Source organism: Rhinichthys klamathensis, unplaced genomic scaffold, assembly GCF_029890125.1.
Source record: "Rhinichthys klamathensis goyatoka isolate OS25496 unplaced genomic scaffold, OSU_Roscu_1.1 h1tg000369l_1, whole genome shotgun sequence".
In the NCBI taxonomy this organism is placed as follows: domain Eukaryota; kingdom Metazoa; phylum Chordata; class Actinopteri; order Cypriniformes; family Leuciscidae; genus Rhinichthys; species Rhinichthys klamathensis.
This window is the reverse complement of record NW_026606877.1, coordinates 2,670,737-2,686,003: the sequence shown is the minus strand read 5'-3', so window position 1 is coordinate 2,686,003 and position 15,267 is coordinate 2,670,737. Positions and strand designations below refer to the sequence as shown.

The 15,267-nt window shown below is 41.9% G+C and overlaps 1 protein-coding gene and 1 pseudogene across 4 annotated transcripts in view; both read left to right on the top strand.

Moving 5' to 3' along the window:
* The window catches only part of adamts3 (ADAM metallopeptidase with thrombospondin type 1 motif, 3), a 196,752-nt gene that overhangs the window by 163,029 nt on the left and 18,456 nt on the right, over positions 1 to 15,267 (top strand). The gene's annotated exons all lie outside the window — the stretch shown is intronic.
* On the top strand, positions 5,083 to 5,199 carry LOC130069514 (5S ribosomal RNA; annotated as a pseudogene).

Below are 15,267 nucleotides of genomic sequence, written 5' to 3'. Positions count from 1 at the left end.
TTGCACATATTTGACAATCGGAATATCAGTGTTTCATGTTATAGCTAATACATTTGTGAATATTTTTAATAAAAAAGGAAAAATGACATAAAAGCAGATCATCATTCATTCAGCGCTGTGTTGTTGTTGCGTTGTGTCACGTGACAAGCAGTGACGCATCTCCATGGAAACATTAAAGTGACAGGTTCTAAATAATGGTTGCCTAGAAAAACTCACGCTGGGGGATCAGTTAGAATATTTTAAACTTACGTGTGAAAGGGTTAAGATATTTTAGATTTAGTCCGAGAGTTTTCTGTCCCTCCATTGAAAATGTATACACGGTATACTGTCCTTGTCCAGAAAGGAAATAAAGACATCATCAAAGTAGTCCATGTGACACCAGTGGGTTAGTTAGAATTTTTTGAAGCATCGAAAATACATTTTGGTCCAAAAATAACAAAAACTACGATTTTTTTCAGTATTGTGTTCTCTTCCGGTTCTGTTGTCAAGCCGCGTTCAGTGATGCTGATGACGTAAGATGCTGCTGACGTGTTATTAGTGCGCTCGAGCTTCGTTTACAGTCTCTGAGGGAGACGCATGCTGTAAACAAAACAATCTTCGCAAACATGTCTAAGGATTTCAAAACAGTGGAAGACTTGCATTTTTTTGCCCAGCCATATTTATTTGAACCCGAATACACGGACACACCAGATAATACCTCATCAGCGTCACTGCGGATTAGGGTGACCAGATGAAATTCGGGATGGAGGGGGAGTGGAGGGGAGAGGGGATGGGGGGGTTTGGTTCAATATGTCAGGTTTTGGTTCAAAATATGTTTTGGTTCAAACCTGAACCAAACATATATTTTTATTCAAAGATCAACAGTCTGTCATTAGTCTTTAGTCTGCCACAAAAAAACAGGCTAAATCAGACCTTTCAGGCTATAGCCTAACGCTAATAAGCCTTATGCCAAAATTATTATTACAACTAAATTGTCGGTCATTAAATAGGAAAACTAAATAATTGTGTAGGCTAGATGATTTGCTTCAAGTGTAACCCGACATCAGACATTAAGGCCCGGCCGAAGTATTTTTTTGCACACAGTGACACGACCAATCAATCACTCCTTTAATGCTGCGTTCACACCAGACGCGAATAGCGTGTCAAATTCAAATAGTTATATATACGAATCCATTCGCGCGTCAAGAGCGTTTAGACTGGCTGCCTGCACATTCACTGTCCTCGCGGCTGCTGCAACTTGAGGGGGCTGCTGCAGGACGACTCAACTTCCATGGACAGTTTTTAATGTTTAACAAGATTTTGCTTTAGTATAATTTTCGGGACAATTAAGGCCGGTTTCGGGATTCGGGACTACAGCTTAGATTTCGGGACTTCTGGTCACCCTACTGCGGATTCGTGAACGCGGCTTGACAACAGAACCGGAAGAGAATACAATGCTGAATAAAGTCGTAGTTTTTGTTATTTTTGGACCAAAATGTATTTTCGATGCTTCAAAAAATTCTAACTAACCCACTGGTGTCACATGGACTACTTTGATGACGTCTTTATTTCCTTTCTGGAAAAGGACAGTATACCGTGTATACATTTTCAATGGAGGGACAGAAAACTCTCGGACTAAATCTAAAATATCTTAAACTGTGTTCCGAAGATGAACGGAGGTCTTACGGGCTTGGAACGACATACATGAGGGCAGAGGTGGAAAGAGTAATAAAATATTCTACTCAAGTAAAAGTACTACTACTACAATGAAATTTTACTTAAGTACAAGTAAAATTACCGGTCTAAAAATCTACTCAAGTAAAAGTAAAAAGTAGCTCATTTAAAATTTACTCAGAGTAAAAGTTACTGAGTTACTTTTTTAACAGCGGGGGTGGGGGACTCTCCCGTGTAGGGTGGTTGTAATGGTATGAGATTTTCACAGTATGATAACGTCTCATAAAATATCACGGTTTACAGTATTAATCAATTATTAAATAAACTATTATTAAATTATGGTTATTATTATTATTATCATCAGTTAAAATGACAGTTAAATTAATGAAAACAGGGGGTTTTTTTGGTTGAAAAAATGCTTTTACTATAACAAACTTGAAACCATTTGTTTGTTTTGTTTATTAAAATTTCAATAAAACATGTCTAATCAATTAAATTCAATTATTGATAATGAATTAGATCAACAACTTATTTTTAACATTAATAATTTATTAAAATGTTTAAGAATAATATAATCCTATGAAATGTATTTTATTCAGAAAATTAATGTTTCTTTTTACGATTTAATCCAAATATATTATCAAAAACGGTGGTAATCAAATGTAAATTTAAACTTGTGTCCTTTTATTTTTTGGGGAAGCGCTGCAAAAACAGATTTACTAAATGAAACCATGGACAAAAAATATATTCCTTTAAATAATGCTTAAATAAAATGTATTATTATTGTTGTTATTATTATTATTTTGAGAAGTACGTTCTATTGTAGCTGTGCCTACAATAGTAATATATTTCGGTTAGAATTTCTCCTAGTAGTAAAACGAACTTTTATTTTGACAGGTTGTAGTGAAGGCCTGTTTCAAACTTTATTTGACAATGGTTTTTCTCAATTATGAAAATGCTCATTAGGCGTTCTCTCAGAGCAGCTCTGGAAATATTCATGTATTCATATCCTCAAATTGTTTGTGAGACGCTGAAAACACCATGAACGTCACGCGTACTTGAGTATGTAGTAGAAAAAGCAGCGCAGCTCAGCAGAACAAATAGGTTATATATTTACATGCAGTATTTTTGTGCTTAACTATTCACAGACCATGTCGCGATTGGATTTATTGCACAGTTCTACTTTCCATGTATTCATCCATCCATTATTTTGCGTGTTTTACGTGACATCTGCGTTATTTAAATTCCATTTTCATGACTGGATTCCGGGATTCCATCCGCATCACGTAAGTCATTCGGCCTTAAGTTATACAAATCGGGACATAGCCTAAGTTACCTTTATCTGCAGGAGGGATGGTGTCCTATATCCTCCTTTTGTAGCCACTTTGCGTCCACATTTTTTGCAAATTGGATATCTATCCTCGAGGACAACCACACTTCTACAAAGTATTTCCATACTGGCCATAATTCGCTTCACAAGAATTCGAGGGCGCTTCACTTTCAGCTCAGCTGGGTCTGCGTCACCTTTCTTGCGCGTTTGTTCTCCCGCCCTTCAACCAATGCAGTAGTTTCCGGAGAGGGATTTTTTTTTTCTCCCTTGTATTTTTTTTTTTTACTCAGTAACGGATATGATTTCAAATGTAACGAAGTACAATACTTCAAACAAAACGTACTTAAGTAAAAGTAAAAGTACAGATTTTAAAAACTACTTAAAAAAGTAGAAGTACACAAAAAAATGACTCAATTACGTAACGCGAGTAAATGTAATTCGTTACTTTCCACCTCTGCATGAGGGTGAGTCATTAATGACATAATTTTCATTTTTGGGTGAACTAACACTTTAAGGGGTTAAAGTGAACGTCTCGGTTACATATGGTAACCCTCGTTCCCTGAGGGAGGGAACGGAGACGTAGGTCATGACTGACCAATAGGAATCTCGCTAGAGAGGCCAATCTACATCGAGTGAAACTAAAACAAGCCAACGCACATTGGCGTGCAATCATTTGCATCAGCTGTGCAGCCTCGCAGCGCAGGTATTTAACGAGCAGCTGTTGCGATTGCACACTAGTTTTTTGCTTGAGGAGCCAAGCCTGAAAAAGCTGGCCGGGCGGCAGCAGATGTGGCGACGGGACCTACGCCTCAGGGAGTTACCATATGTAACCGAGACGTTCCCTATCGGTCAGTCACTACTACGTAGGTCATGACTGACCATTAGGAATCCCTACCAAAAGCGCCACAGCTGCTGCACCCCATCCAGCCCCACGTGCAAGCCTCTACACCTTCTTGCCTGGAAGGATGAAAGGAGGAGGCTTAGACAGAGTGTATATGTCACTGTTGTTCTGTAATAACCCATACAGTGAGATTATTGGATAACACTGGGAAAGCGTGCCCTTCAGTTAGGAAGGAGGACGCTGTGTAAGCCACTTACTTCAAGGAGTTATGTGGGGAATACATATGGACTAGCCCGAAGGCTGTACTACATATGAGATAGTGGGTGACTTAGCCCAAGGGAAAGACACGGGCTTCCGTTAGGAGCAGTCGTGGAGAATATACACATATGGGATCCCCGTAGGGTCACACATATGGAACCCAGCCCAGATCCGGTTCTCAAGGATTCAGCGGATAAAGGCCTGGCGCCGGACGCTCCACCATGTCTGGGCCGAAGGGGTTTTGCAGGACTCAACCGGTTTTTACTCTGGAGCAATAAGGGTGCACAGTAGGGTGCAGCAAGCCGACAGAGCGTGGCCTCTCAGTGTTTCTACCCGTTTAGGGTGAGAACACGAGAGGAGACCGGCTCTACACGTAGGCTATAATATCTGTTAGGTGTCGCCCAGCCCGCAGCTCTACAGATATCTGTTAGCGAGGAGCCACGTGCCAGCGCCCAGGAGGATGCAACGCCTCTCGTGGAGTGTGCATGCAACCTGAGCGGGCAGGGCACGCCTTGTGCTTGGTAAGCCAAGGCAATGGCATCCGCTATCCAGTGGGCCATCCTCTGCTTGGAGACAGCCTTTCCCTTCTGCTGGCCTCCGTAACAGACAAAGAGCTGGTCTGAGGTCCTGACGCTTTGAGTTCTTTCCACGTACATACGCAGAGTGCGAACGGGACAGAGCAAAGCCAGGGCTGGGTCTGCCTCCTCCAGGGGCAGCGGTTACAGGTTCACTACTTGGTCCCTGAAGGGAGTGGTAGGAACCTTGGGCACATAGCCAGGCCGGGGTCTTAATACTACGTGGTTGTCACCCGGACCGAACTCTAGGCACGATTCGTCGACCGAAAATGCCTGCAGGTCCCCTACCCTCTTGACAGAGGCCAGTGCAACCAGCAGCAAAGTCTTCAGGGAAAGGAGCTTTAAAGGGGACCTATTATGCCCCTTTTCACAAGATGTAAAATAAGTCTCTGATGTCCCCAGAGTGTCTCTGATGTCCCCAGAGTGCCAGCAGCCATATCACCCTGTAGCCCAAGACTGGTTGCCCACTGAAGCTAAGCAGGGCTGAGCCTGGTTAGTACCTGGATGGGAGACCTCCTGAGAAAACCAGGTTGCTGCTGGAAGAGGTGTTAGTGAGGCCAGCAGGGGGCGCTCACCCTGTGGTCTGTGTGGGTCCTAACGCCCCAGTATAGTGATGGGGACACTATACTGTCAAAGAGCACCGTCCTTCGGATGAGACGTTAAACCGAGGCCCTGACTCTCTGTGGTCATTAAAAAAAATCCCATGGCACTTCTCGTAAAGAGTAGGGGTGTAACCCCGGTGCCCTGGCCACATTCCACCCATTGGCCCCTGCCAATCATGGCCTCCTAATAATCCCCATCCACTGAATTGGCTCTATCACTCTCTCTCCTCTCCAACTATAGCTGGTGTGTGGTGAGCGCACTGGCGCCGTTGTACTGTGGCTGCCGTCGCATCATCCAAGTGGATGCTGCACACCGGTGCTGGTTGAGGAGAGAACCCCTGATATGATTGTAAAGCGCTTTGGGTGTACAGTAGTACATATGAAAGCGCTATATAAATGCCTCATTCATTCATTCATTCATTCATTCAGTGTGTATGTGAAGTTTTAGCTCAAAATTCCCCACAGATTTTTTTTTACAGCATGTTTAAATCGTCACTTTTTGGGGCTGAGAAAAACGCACCGTTTTAGTGTGTCTCCTTTAAATGCTAATGAGCTGCTGGTTCACAGCACAGGGGGCAGAGCCTAACCAGGTCGCGCTCAGTGAACAATCTCAACTCACGGAAAGATGATAATATCAAAACAGAAACTCACAGTAATGGTGTTCATTTCGACTCGGACAATAATGCCTACAGAGTCAGAGAATATATGATGTATGGAATTGGAACAGGTATAGTTTAGTTTAATTACGGTTATAACCTATGTGTCATTGATTGTAGCCACTATTAATACAAGCCTGCTGTAGGACTATGTCTGAATGATGACAAAATATACTGATGAGTTTAATAAAGTTTATTGTGTCACACAAAAGAATAAGCGTCAGTTTTACTCCAGAAACTGTAAGATCTGAGTAAACACAGTATAAGAAGTGCGTAGGTACATAAACAAATTTCGGTAGAGTAGAGGGAGCATTTTTCAAAGACAAAATGAACCCCCCTCGTCTTCAGCGGGTGGCTCAGATTTCAGGAGTGAATAGAGAGAGCTATGTGAATGAATACATCCAGCCACAACCCCTTCAACACTTGGGAGACATTCTCATTAGTGCAGCAATGGCGGATGTGTACAACTTGCTGTGAACTCAATCAGGGCGGGTCTAAGTTAAAACGGCAATGTCTGTCAACACTCGTGGGCGGGGCCTGTGGCTTTAGTGACGTCACTAAAGCCACATTCTGAAAACAGGTCGTTGGGAGACACTGCTTATGATTTATGGGGATTTAAAAAAAAGGAGTGAGTGGATTTTTATCACTGTAGGGTGGTTGTGTACACACACTGCCAACACACATTTATGTCCAAACACCATACAAAAGTGAATTTTGCATAATAGGTCCCCTTTAAGTCTACTGATTGCAAAGGCTCAAAGGGAGCATCCTGACGTGCTCGAAGCACCAGGGAAAAGTCCCAAGAGGGTATGGAAGGGGGGTCGAGGAGGATTTAATCGTCTCGCCCCCCTAAGAAACCTGACGACCAGGTCGTGCTTCCCAACAGTTTTGCCATCTATGTGGTCGTGATAAGCTGAAATAGCTGCAGCATGTACTTTGAGGGTGGAGGGAGACAGCCATCGCTCCAACCCTTGCTGCAAGAAGGAAAGCACAGACCCTATCGAACATCTTCGGGGGTCTTCTCGGCGAGCATGGTGTGCATTGCAGAGGCAGCTTCCCCACAGGCCTTGTAAGCCTTGTCGAATAGGTCCGACGAGTACCTACAGGCCCGGGAAGGAAGACACGGTCCTGAGTTAGGGCACAGCTGCATTGCAGCGGCCCGCTCCACTGGCAGGACACGTGTGTATCCCTTAGCTGCCCCGCCATCAAGGGTGGTGAGGGAGGAGGAGCCACTTAGACGGTTTCTGGCAGTAAAAGGTGCCGTCCACGTCCCCGTGAGCCCCTCATGCACCTCCGGGAAGAAAGGTTCTGGGGTAGGTTTCTGAGAACCAGCACGCACCACCCCGAGATACCAATCGTCCAGCCTCGAGGGCTCGGGACCCGGTGGTGGGTTCCACTCGAGCCCGTTCCTGTCGGCGGCCTGGGAAAACATAGCCATCATCTCTGGGTCCGACTCGGGCACCGCCGGCACACCCGAAGGAGGCAGCGGCTCCGAGCCGTCATCGAGGATTGGATCGAGGCAGAGGTACGGGGACTCCGCCCCTTTGCAGGAACGAGAGTCTCGACCGCAGCTCCGAGATGGTCATCTTCCCACAATGGGTACATGACTCATCCACGAATGCTGCCTCAGCGTGTTCGAGGCCCAGATACACGAGGCAGCGATCGTGACCATCCCGTGATCCCAGGTAACAACCATATCCAGAAACACACAGATAGAATGTCATCTTAAAAAAAAAAAAAAGATGCGTTTTTTTCTCAAAGAGAAAATGACGCGAACTATCTGTGTAAGCTCTTTTAGAGACTGCTCTCCTTGGTGCTGAAGCATGCAGGGGAATGGTCACCGTGAACACAGACAGGAATGTGCACCTGTCTGTGCACTGTTCTCTCTCGCTGGTCTTACCAGCCATGAAAACGACTGTTGAGCGCTCTCACCGCACACCTTACCAGCTGTAAAAACAGATTTTTTGTTTTGCTCAGTTTAAAAATAAAAAACAGAAAACAAAAGAGAGAGAGAGAAAAAAAAGAAGACTGCTCGCGCTACTGTGCTTTCACGCCCGCACCAAAGTGGTGAGATCCAGAAGAGGCTTGCAGATTTACTCTGTGTAGTCAGCATACGAAGTGCTTGGCTCCAAAGCAAAAAGCTAGTGCGCAATCGCAACAGCTGCTCGTTAAATACCCGCGCTGCGAGGCTGCACAGCTGATGCAAATGATTGCACGCCAATGTGCATTGGCTTGTTTTAGTTTCACTCGAAGTAGATTGGCCTCTCTAGCGAGATTCCTATTGGTCAGTCATGACCTACGTAGTAGTGACTGACCGATAGGGAACTACTCCTTTAACAAGACAGCTACCCATAACTCAACAAAGCATGATGTCAGCTTCACATTCTCTGTTGGCTCAAGACCCAACAGGCTCAACCCAGTGTTTGGGTAGAACAAAATAAAACAACTTTTTTAAAGTGTACAGGTGAACTGTAGATAAATGTCTTACTGTTTGATTTATATATATACATTTATATTTTCCCCATCCATCCCAGTCATTTGATCAATGGTTTCATGTGCACAAAATATGAATGGCTTTGACTTGTATGATGTAATTTACTTTCTTTCCTTCCTTGTTTTACTGTATGACGGAAAAATGCATAGGCCACACATTTTTTAAAAAGAGACTGGGACAGTTAGTTTGCTGGTTTTGATGACACAAAATGGTGAATGGATGACTCACAAATAGTACATTAATTAGGTTATGCATTAAATTGTTTTAATAAATACTGAAATTGATCCAACATTATATCACTCATTATTACATATACAAAAAATGGAAAACTGCTCAATAATTGGAGATGCGCCCTCTGATGTATGTACAGTATGTCACTTTCATGAGCTATTTTCTGAAGTGTTTGTGAAAATCACTTCAAAATCCACTTGTATTAAGAGTGATGGAATAAAGTGGATGCAGCCACCCGCTAACAGATAGCGGAGCATTATAAATCACTTACAGTGTAAGACTTCAAGATACTCTAAATGAAAGAGCACATTGTGGTATTGGGTCTCATTTAATACTTGCATGGATTATTGGTATATACACATAGGAGAACTCTCACAAAACAATTTCACTTAACAGGTGCGTTTGGATGAATTTGTTTTTAAACTTGTTCTAACGTTAATGATTATGTAGTATTCTAATGGAGCCTTCATGTGCTATGGAAAAGATTATATTTTCCACTTGTGAACTGGTATTTACCAGTGTGTTATGTTCAAGTGCTTTTGTTGTCGTAATGTTGTGAAAAGATGGACTCACAGATCCAGACCTGATATTTGGCTAAAACAATTTTAGATTATTACTAGGAGGCTCCTATTGATTGCTAGCTAGCATCTGCTCTGGGTAGGTAACACCAAACCATAACAGTATTTTTAAAATTTGGACATAAACCCCCCCGACCATATAAGAGCTTTCCACACACACTTTCCATTCGTCACTCTCAGTAAACATGACACTCCCTAAAGACCAGATCCTCAAGTGTGCCATCCAATGTTCCCTCTAAGCTGCGCGCTCTTCTGATGCCGCGGCCACGCAGAAAAGAATAATATGCCACACAGAGGACTGACGCAATGTGTGGGGAAATCCATTTGATTGTAGTTTAAGTAAGAAATAATTGCAGTGCTCTGGTCAACCGCTATAGAGTGAAAACTGGTGAATGCAGTTTACAGGTTTCATAGAAAGAATGATGTGAGCGCGTGTGATTGGCAGTGAGTCGTGTGTGCGAACCAAATATCTCAATACGAGAGGCAACGAGAAACGCAAAGACATGTGAAATAAAATCACATCATGTTTTAAAGAAGAGTGGCTTGATTAAAGTGGTGGAAATAACGGATGATGGACACAGAACGGTAACAATTACACACCCACCCACGTGCAAAAATACATAATTAGTTTAAATAGATGTTTTTGTGTATGGGGGAGTTTCAGGCGTTAGATTACTATAAAAGAGTTCACATATTCACTTTTCTTGAAAATATTTAGCTATTAGATCTAGCTATTTAAATGCTTCAGTTTGTTTTCATATTATAATAATATAATATGAAAACAAATTGAAGCATTTAAACTGATATATTATATCACTTCAAATACTTCAATTAGTTTTTTTATATTATATTATATTATATTAGGCCTATATTTTATTATATTATAAGCCTAAATAAAGAATATCACAAGGGTATTGTTTAGGGCTCCTTGTGATTAAAAAGTTTGAAACCCCCTGCTAAAGAAAATATTGGAAATTCATAAGCAATAAACAATCATTTAACTTTGATGGTTTAATGCTGCCTGTACAATTAATTGGCTGTACAAAAACACTTTATGGTTTTCCTAAACCAGTGCTTCTCAAAGTCCGGACCCCGGTCCGGATCCGGACCCGGAGGGAATTCAATCCGGACCCGCCTCCATTTCGTATTTCAAGAGCCCTAATTGTGTGTAAGGGATTAAAAGTCTGGATTTCCTATTTTGATAAACGCATGTTAAAATCATTTGTTTATTTTTTATGATGGTCCAAAATTAAAACGAAGGCGAGATATTTAAAGTTTTCCTCCGTGATTTAGTTGCCATGACATCCAGTGAGCGTGTGACTTTTGACGTAATCGGGCGCGACCGTGACGCGACACTTCCCGGCGTAAGCGTTTGAATGGCTGTGGAGGATGTCATTGTCCAGGAAAAGAAAAGTTGACGAAGAAAATAGAGTTTTCAAACATGATTGGACAGAAAGGTATGCGTTCACAGATATTTCAAATCTCCCGGAAGTTCCAGGAGTCTCCCGCATATTGATAGCGGCTCCTGATGGCCGCAAATTAGTTCAAATCTCTCGGAATCTAGAGCTCATGAGCTCCAAACCGTGCAGCGCGCGTACGGCAGAGAGGGAGAGAGCGAGAGACCTTACGTGTGTGTGCAAATGCGCATGTGTGTCTCATGTAAGCCCCATACACCCCCCCCCCCCCCCCCCCCCCCCCCCGCCACCAACAAAACCGAGCACCCCATAGTTTCGGACCTTTGACATTGATGAAAATTCAGATTTGGACCTTTGAATATAGACTTTGAGAACCCCTGTCCTAAACCATCTCAGTGTAACCGCTTCATTTTCTTTCATACTATATTATATTGTAAAGAATTGAACTGTCCTGCAGAAGATTTTGTAAATTATTTTTCATAGGATTTCTTGGTAAAGACTGGTACAGTTAACAGCACTGTAAAAAAATAAACTCAGGTAACCTAAAATGTGCTTCATTTAGTGACTTCTTAATTAACTGCTTGTTTTTCAAAAATATGATTTAATACCAATAAGTTACATCAAGGGTCAAATAAAATAGAAATGGCACATTCAAGTTAAAAGTTACAACTGAATGTTGAAACCATTGTGTTTCTACGTATGCTGTGCAGGTCAGGTATAAAGAATATTTTTGCTCTGGTGGCGAAAAATGTCCGCCCAATAGAAAAGTTTTGCTCAGCAAGAAATAAAATTAGAGGGAACATTGGTGCCATCCTTTTGAGGATGGCACCAATGAATTTAGATAAATTTTTCTGATCAATTTTTAAACACATTAACCACCTTTTATACAGACCCAGATTACAGACCTATTTATGCAGAAAAACCTCGCAGCTCAAGCTTTAACCGAGTTATAATCATCCGTTCCTTTGATAAACTAGCAGCAGATTGACTAGGACTGTAGAGCTCCACAGAATAAGGACACTTTTAATGGGATTATAATTTGAGCCCCTAACGTGTGATAATTGTTCAATCTCCCACGTCACATTGTACACTTCCTGCTGAGAGGAAAGCCACATAATTGTAATTCGGCCTTAGACTTTCTCAAAGATTATCCTCCTAATGTGGCACAGGAAAGAAAACCAATTGCAGATAGAGGAATGTAATTCATTTAGATATCTTAATACTTTTGAAATTGAATGCAGTTAGGCAAGGTAAGGCAAGGCAAGTTTATTTATATAGCACATTTCATACACAATGGTAATTCAAAGTGCTTTACATAGAAGAAATTAAAATAATCAAAAGAAATAAGAATAATTAAAGCAGTTTAGAATAAAAAATAAAATAAAATACAGTACAAACAGTCGGATGCACAGTGGCACAGTACTCATTCAGTAAATACACAGCTAAACAGATGTGTTTTGAGTCTGGATTTGAATGTGACTACTGTAGGAGCACATCTGATCGCTTCTGGAAGGTGGTTCCAGCTGTGGCTGGCATAATAGCTAAAAGCAGACTCTCCTTGCTTTTAGTGAACCCTTGGTATTTCTAGCTGATGTGATCCTAATGATCTGAGTGATCTGTTGGGTTTATATTCAGTGAGCATATCTGCAATGCATTGAGGTCCTAGGCCAATTGAATGATTTATATACCAGAAATAATACTTTTAAATAAATCCTAAATGTAACTGGGAGACAGTGTAAAGACCTGAGGACCGATGTGATGTGTTCATATTTTCTGGTTCTGCTCAGAATCCTGGCAGCAGCGTTTTGTATGAGCTTGCCAAGTTTGGAAACAAAGCATCTAATTCTTGCAATATTTTTCAGGTGATAGGCTAGGATGCTGATTTAGTTATTGCTTTGACATGACTACTGAAACTAAGGTCTGACTCTAGAGTCACACCAAGATTCCTGACTTGATTTTTTGTTGTTTGACCCCTAGAGTGAAGGTATGCGTTCACCGTGAGAAATTCATCTTTGTTTCCAAACGCAATGACTTCAGTTTTGTCTTTGTTTAACTGAAGAAAGTTTTGGCACATCCAACTGTTGACTTCATCAATGCATTGGCACATGGAGTCAATGGGGCTGTAATCGTTAGGCGATAGGGCTAAGTAGATCTGTGTGTCATCTGCATAGCTGTCATAAGCGATTTGGTTCTTTCTCATTATTTGGCTCCGTGGGAGCATATACAGGTTGAATAGGAGTGGCGCAAGAATTGAGCCTTGAGGGACTCCGCATGTCATGGATGTCCACTCAGACTTATGGTCTCCTATACTCGCATAATAACCTCTCATCGTCATCAGAGTCCTCAAAGTGCAATGTTTTTTATGTCCGAGTTGAGTAGTCTGACGGCCTGAGGAAAGAAGCTCCTCCTGAGCCTCTCCGTTTTAGCCATCAGACTACAAAGGCGTCTACCTGATTGCAGCAATTTAAACAATGAATTTCCAGGGTGAGTGGAGTCCTTGTATATCTTAACAGCCCTGACTCCACTCCGTCAGATGTAAATATCCTGCATAGATGGAAGAGCATCCCTAGTTATACGCTCTGCTGCGCGCACCACTCTCTTTAAGGCTTTACAATCCTGTGCTGAGTAGTTTCCATACCACGATGAGATGCAATAAGTCAATGTACTTTATATTGCCCCAGTATAGAAAGTTTTTAAAATTGCAGGTGAAACCCCAAATTTCCTCAGAAACCGCAGATGGTACAGCCTTTTTCTAGCTGTCTTTACTTGGGCTTGAATATGATGAGTCCAGTACAAATCCTCTAATATATGCACTCCAAGGTATTTGAAACTGTTTGAAACTGTCTCTACTGGTGTCCCACCGATGTTGAGGGCGGTATAGTGCCGCTGCGGCCTTTTCCTGAAATCCACAACCATCTCCTTGGTTTTTATAACGTTCAGAGAGAGATTGTTTAACTGACACCATGTTGTTAATTTGTCCACCTCATCCAAATATGCAGTCTTGTTGTTATCAGCAATGAAACCCATCACAACTGTATCATCTGCAAATTTAACAATAGTAATAATTTCGGACTTTAAACAAATACCCATTTAAATGCTTAGGATGTTTGCGTTGTAAGACTGTTCAGGGAGACTTTAGATTTAAAAACGGTGTCTCGTTATGCAATGTTTTCTCAGTCAAATCATACAATTTCCTATTGATTCAATAGAACGCGTGCGCTCACTAGGGAATCACAATATGGCGGCACGGTGGCTTCACTGTTTATGACGTCATGAGCTATCCAGTCATTCTATATAGATCAGTGATCTAGCTGGCAGAGTGCCAAAACTTCGCCGGCGCCTTCTGCTCCGCCCTGAACACGGTCGAGCCGACGCGGGACTAATATATCACAGAGTGATAATAATTAAGGAAACAAGGCCAAGGGTATATTGGCGCATACAATGTAATGAAGCAAAAAGTGCTGGTGCATACAACATCAGAACAGCTGTTAAAAGCATGCATACAAAACACAGCGTCCGGAATAAATCCGCGGGACGAGCGAAGTGCACACACAATAATAGGGCAGACAGCTGAAACCAACGCATACTGAAAAGACGCAGAACACAGAAGGTTGTGCTATAAATGCATTAGTCGTCTAAGTAGTCCAGAACGTGCTCCCTACTGAGTCCTAAGGGCTAGGAAGCACTGCATAGGCTACTTTTCGTGAACGGAGCGTGACACCTTCGAACACGAATCTCGTTAAACGCCTGTGAAAGTATGCGTCTTTCAGATCCACCGCTATAAACCAGTCTCCGGGTCGAGTGTGCGCGAGGATCTGTTTTATCGTGATCATTACATTACATTATAATGCGTGTTTAGCAAGTCTTATGCCACTCGGTACCACTTGAAGATACTCTTTAGTCTTTACCGCTATGGAGGTATTTTGTCATGTCTAATGTATTAATAGGGCCACCAGAATGCAAACAAAGCACAATAACTAGAAGGCTAGGTAATTGTAAATCATACAAAATAAATGCCATGATCACTAGATTTTATACAGGTGTTACTATAATGATTTTGTTAATGGTGATCACCAATCAAATATTGATAATGTGGAAGTTACTGCCTTTTGCCTTGGCATGACTAATCACTTTTTGCTGACAATACAAAGGCAGAGTACAGTAACTTTAAAATAGTGGTCAAAAGTCAAGGTTGAGCTCAAAATTTTGTTATGTAGATAATTTTCATTACTTAAACATCTAATTGCCAGATTTTCAGTGTCCTACCTATAATTAATTTGGCGGGACAACTAAAAATCTTTAAAGTCATTTTTCTCAGTTCCACACTCTAGCGAGTTAAGGTCTTTTGCCTTTGTAGGGCAGAGTAGAGCAGGGGACTCAAAACGCATCCTTGTGGTGCTCCTGTACTCTGGAGGGAGAGGACCATTTCTAACAGCATTACCCTAAGTATAACCTGAACCATTTTAGAACTATCCCAGAAAGCCCCACCCAGTTTTCCAGCCTATCAAGAAGTGTGTTATGATTGACTGTCAAATGCAGCACTGAGGTCGAGTAGTACCAGTACTGATAATTTGCCTGTATCAGTATTTAAACGAATATCGTTTATTATCTTTATGAGCGCTGTCTCTGTGCTG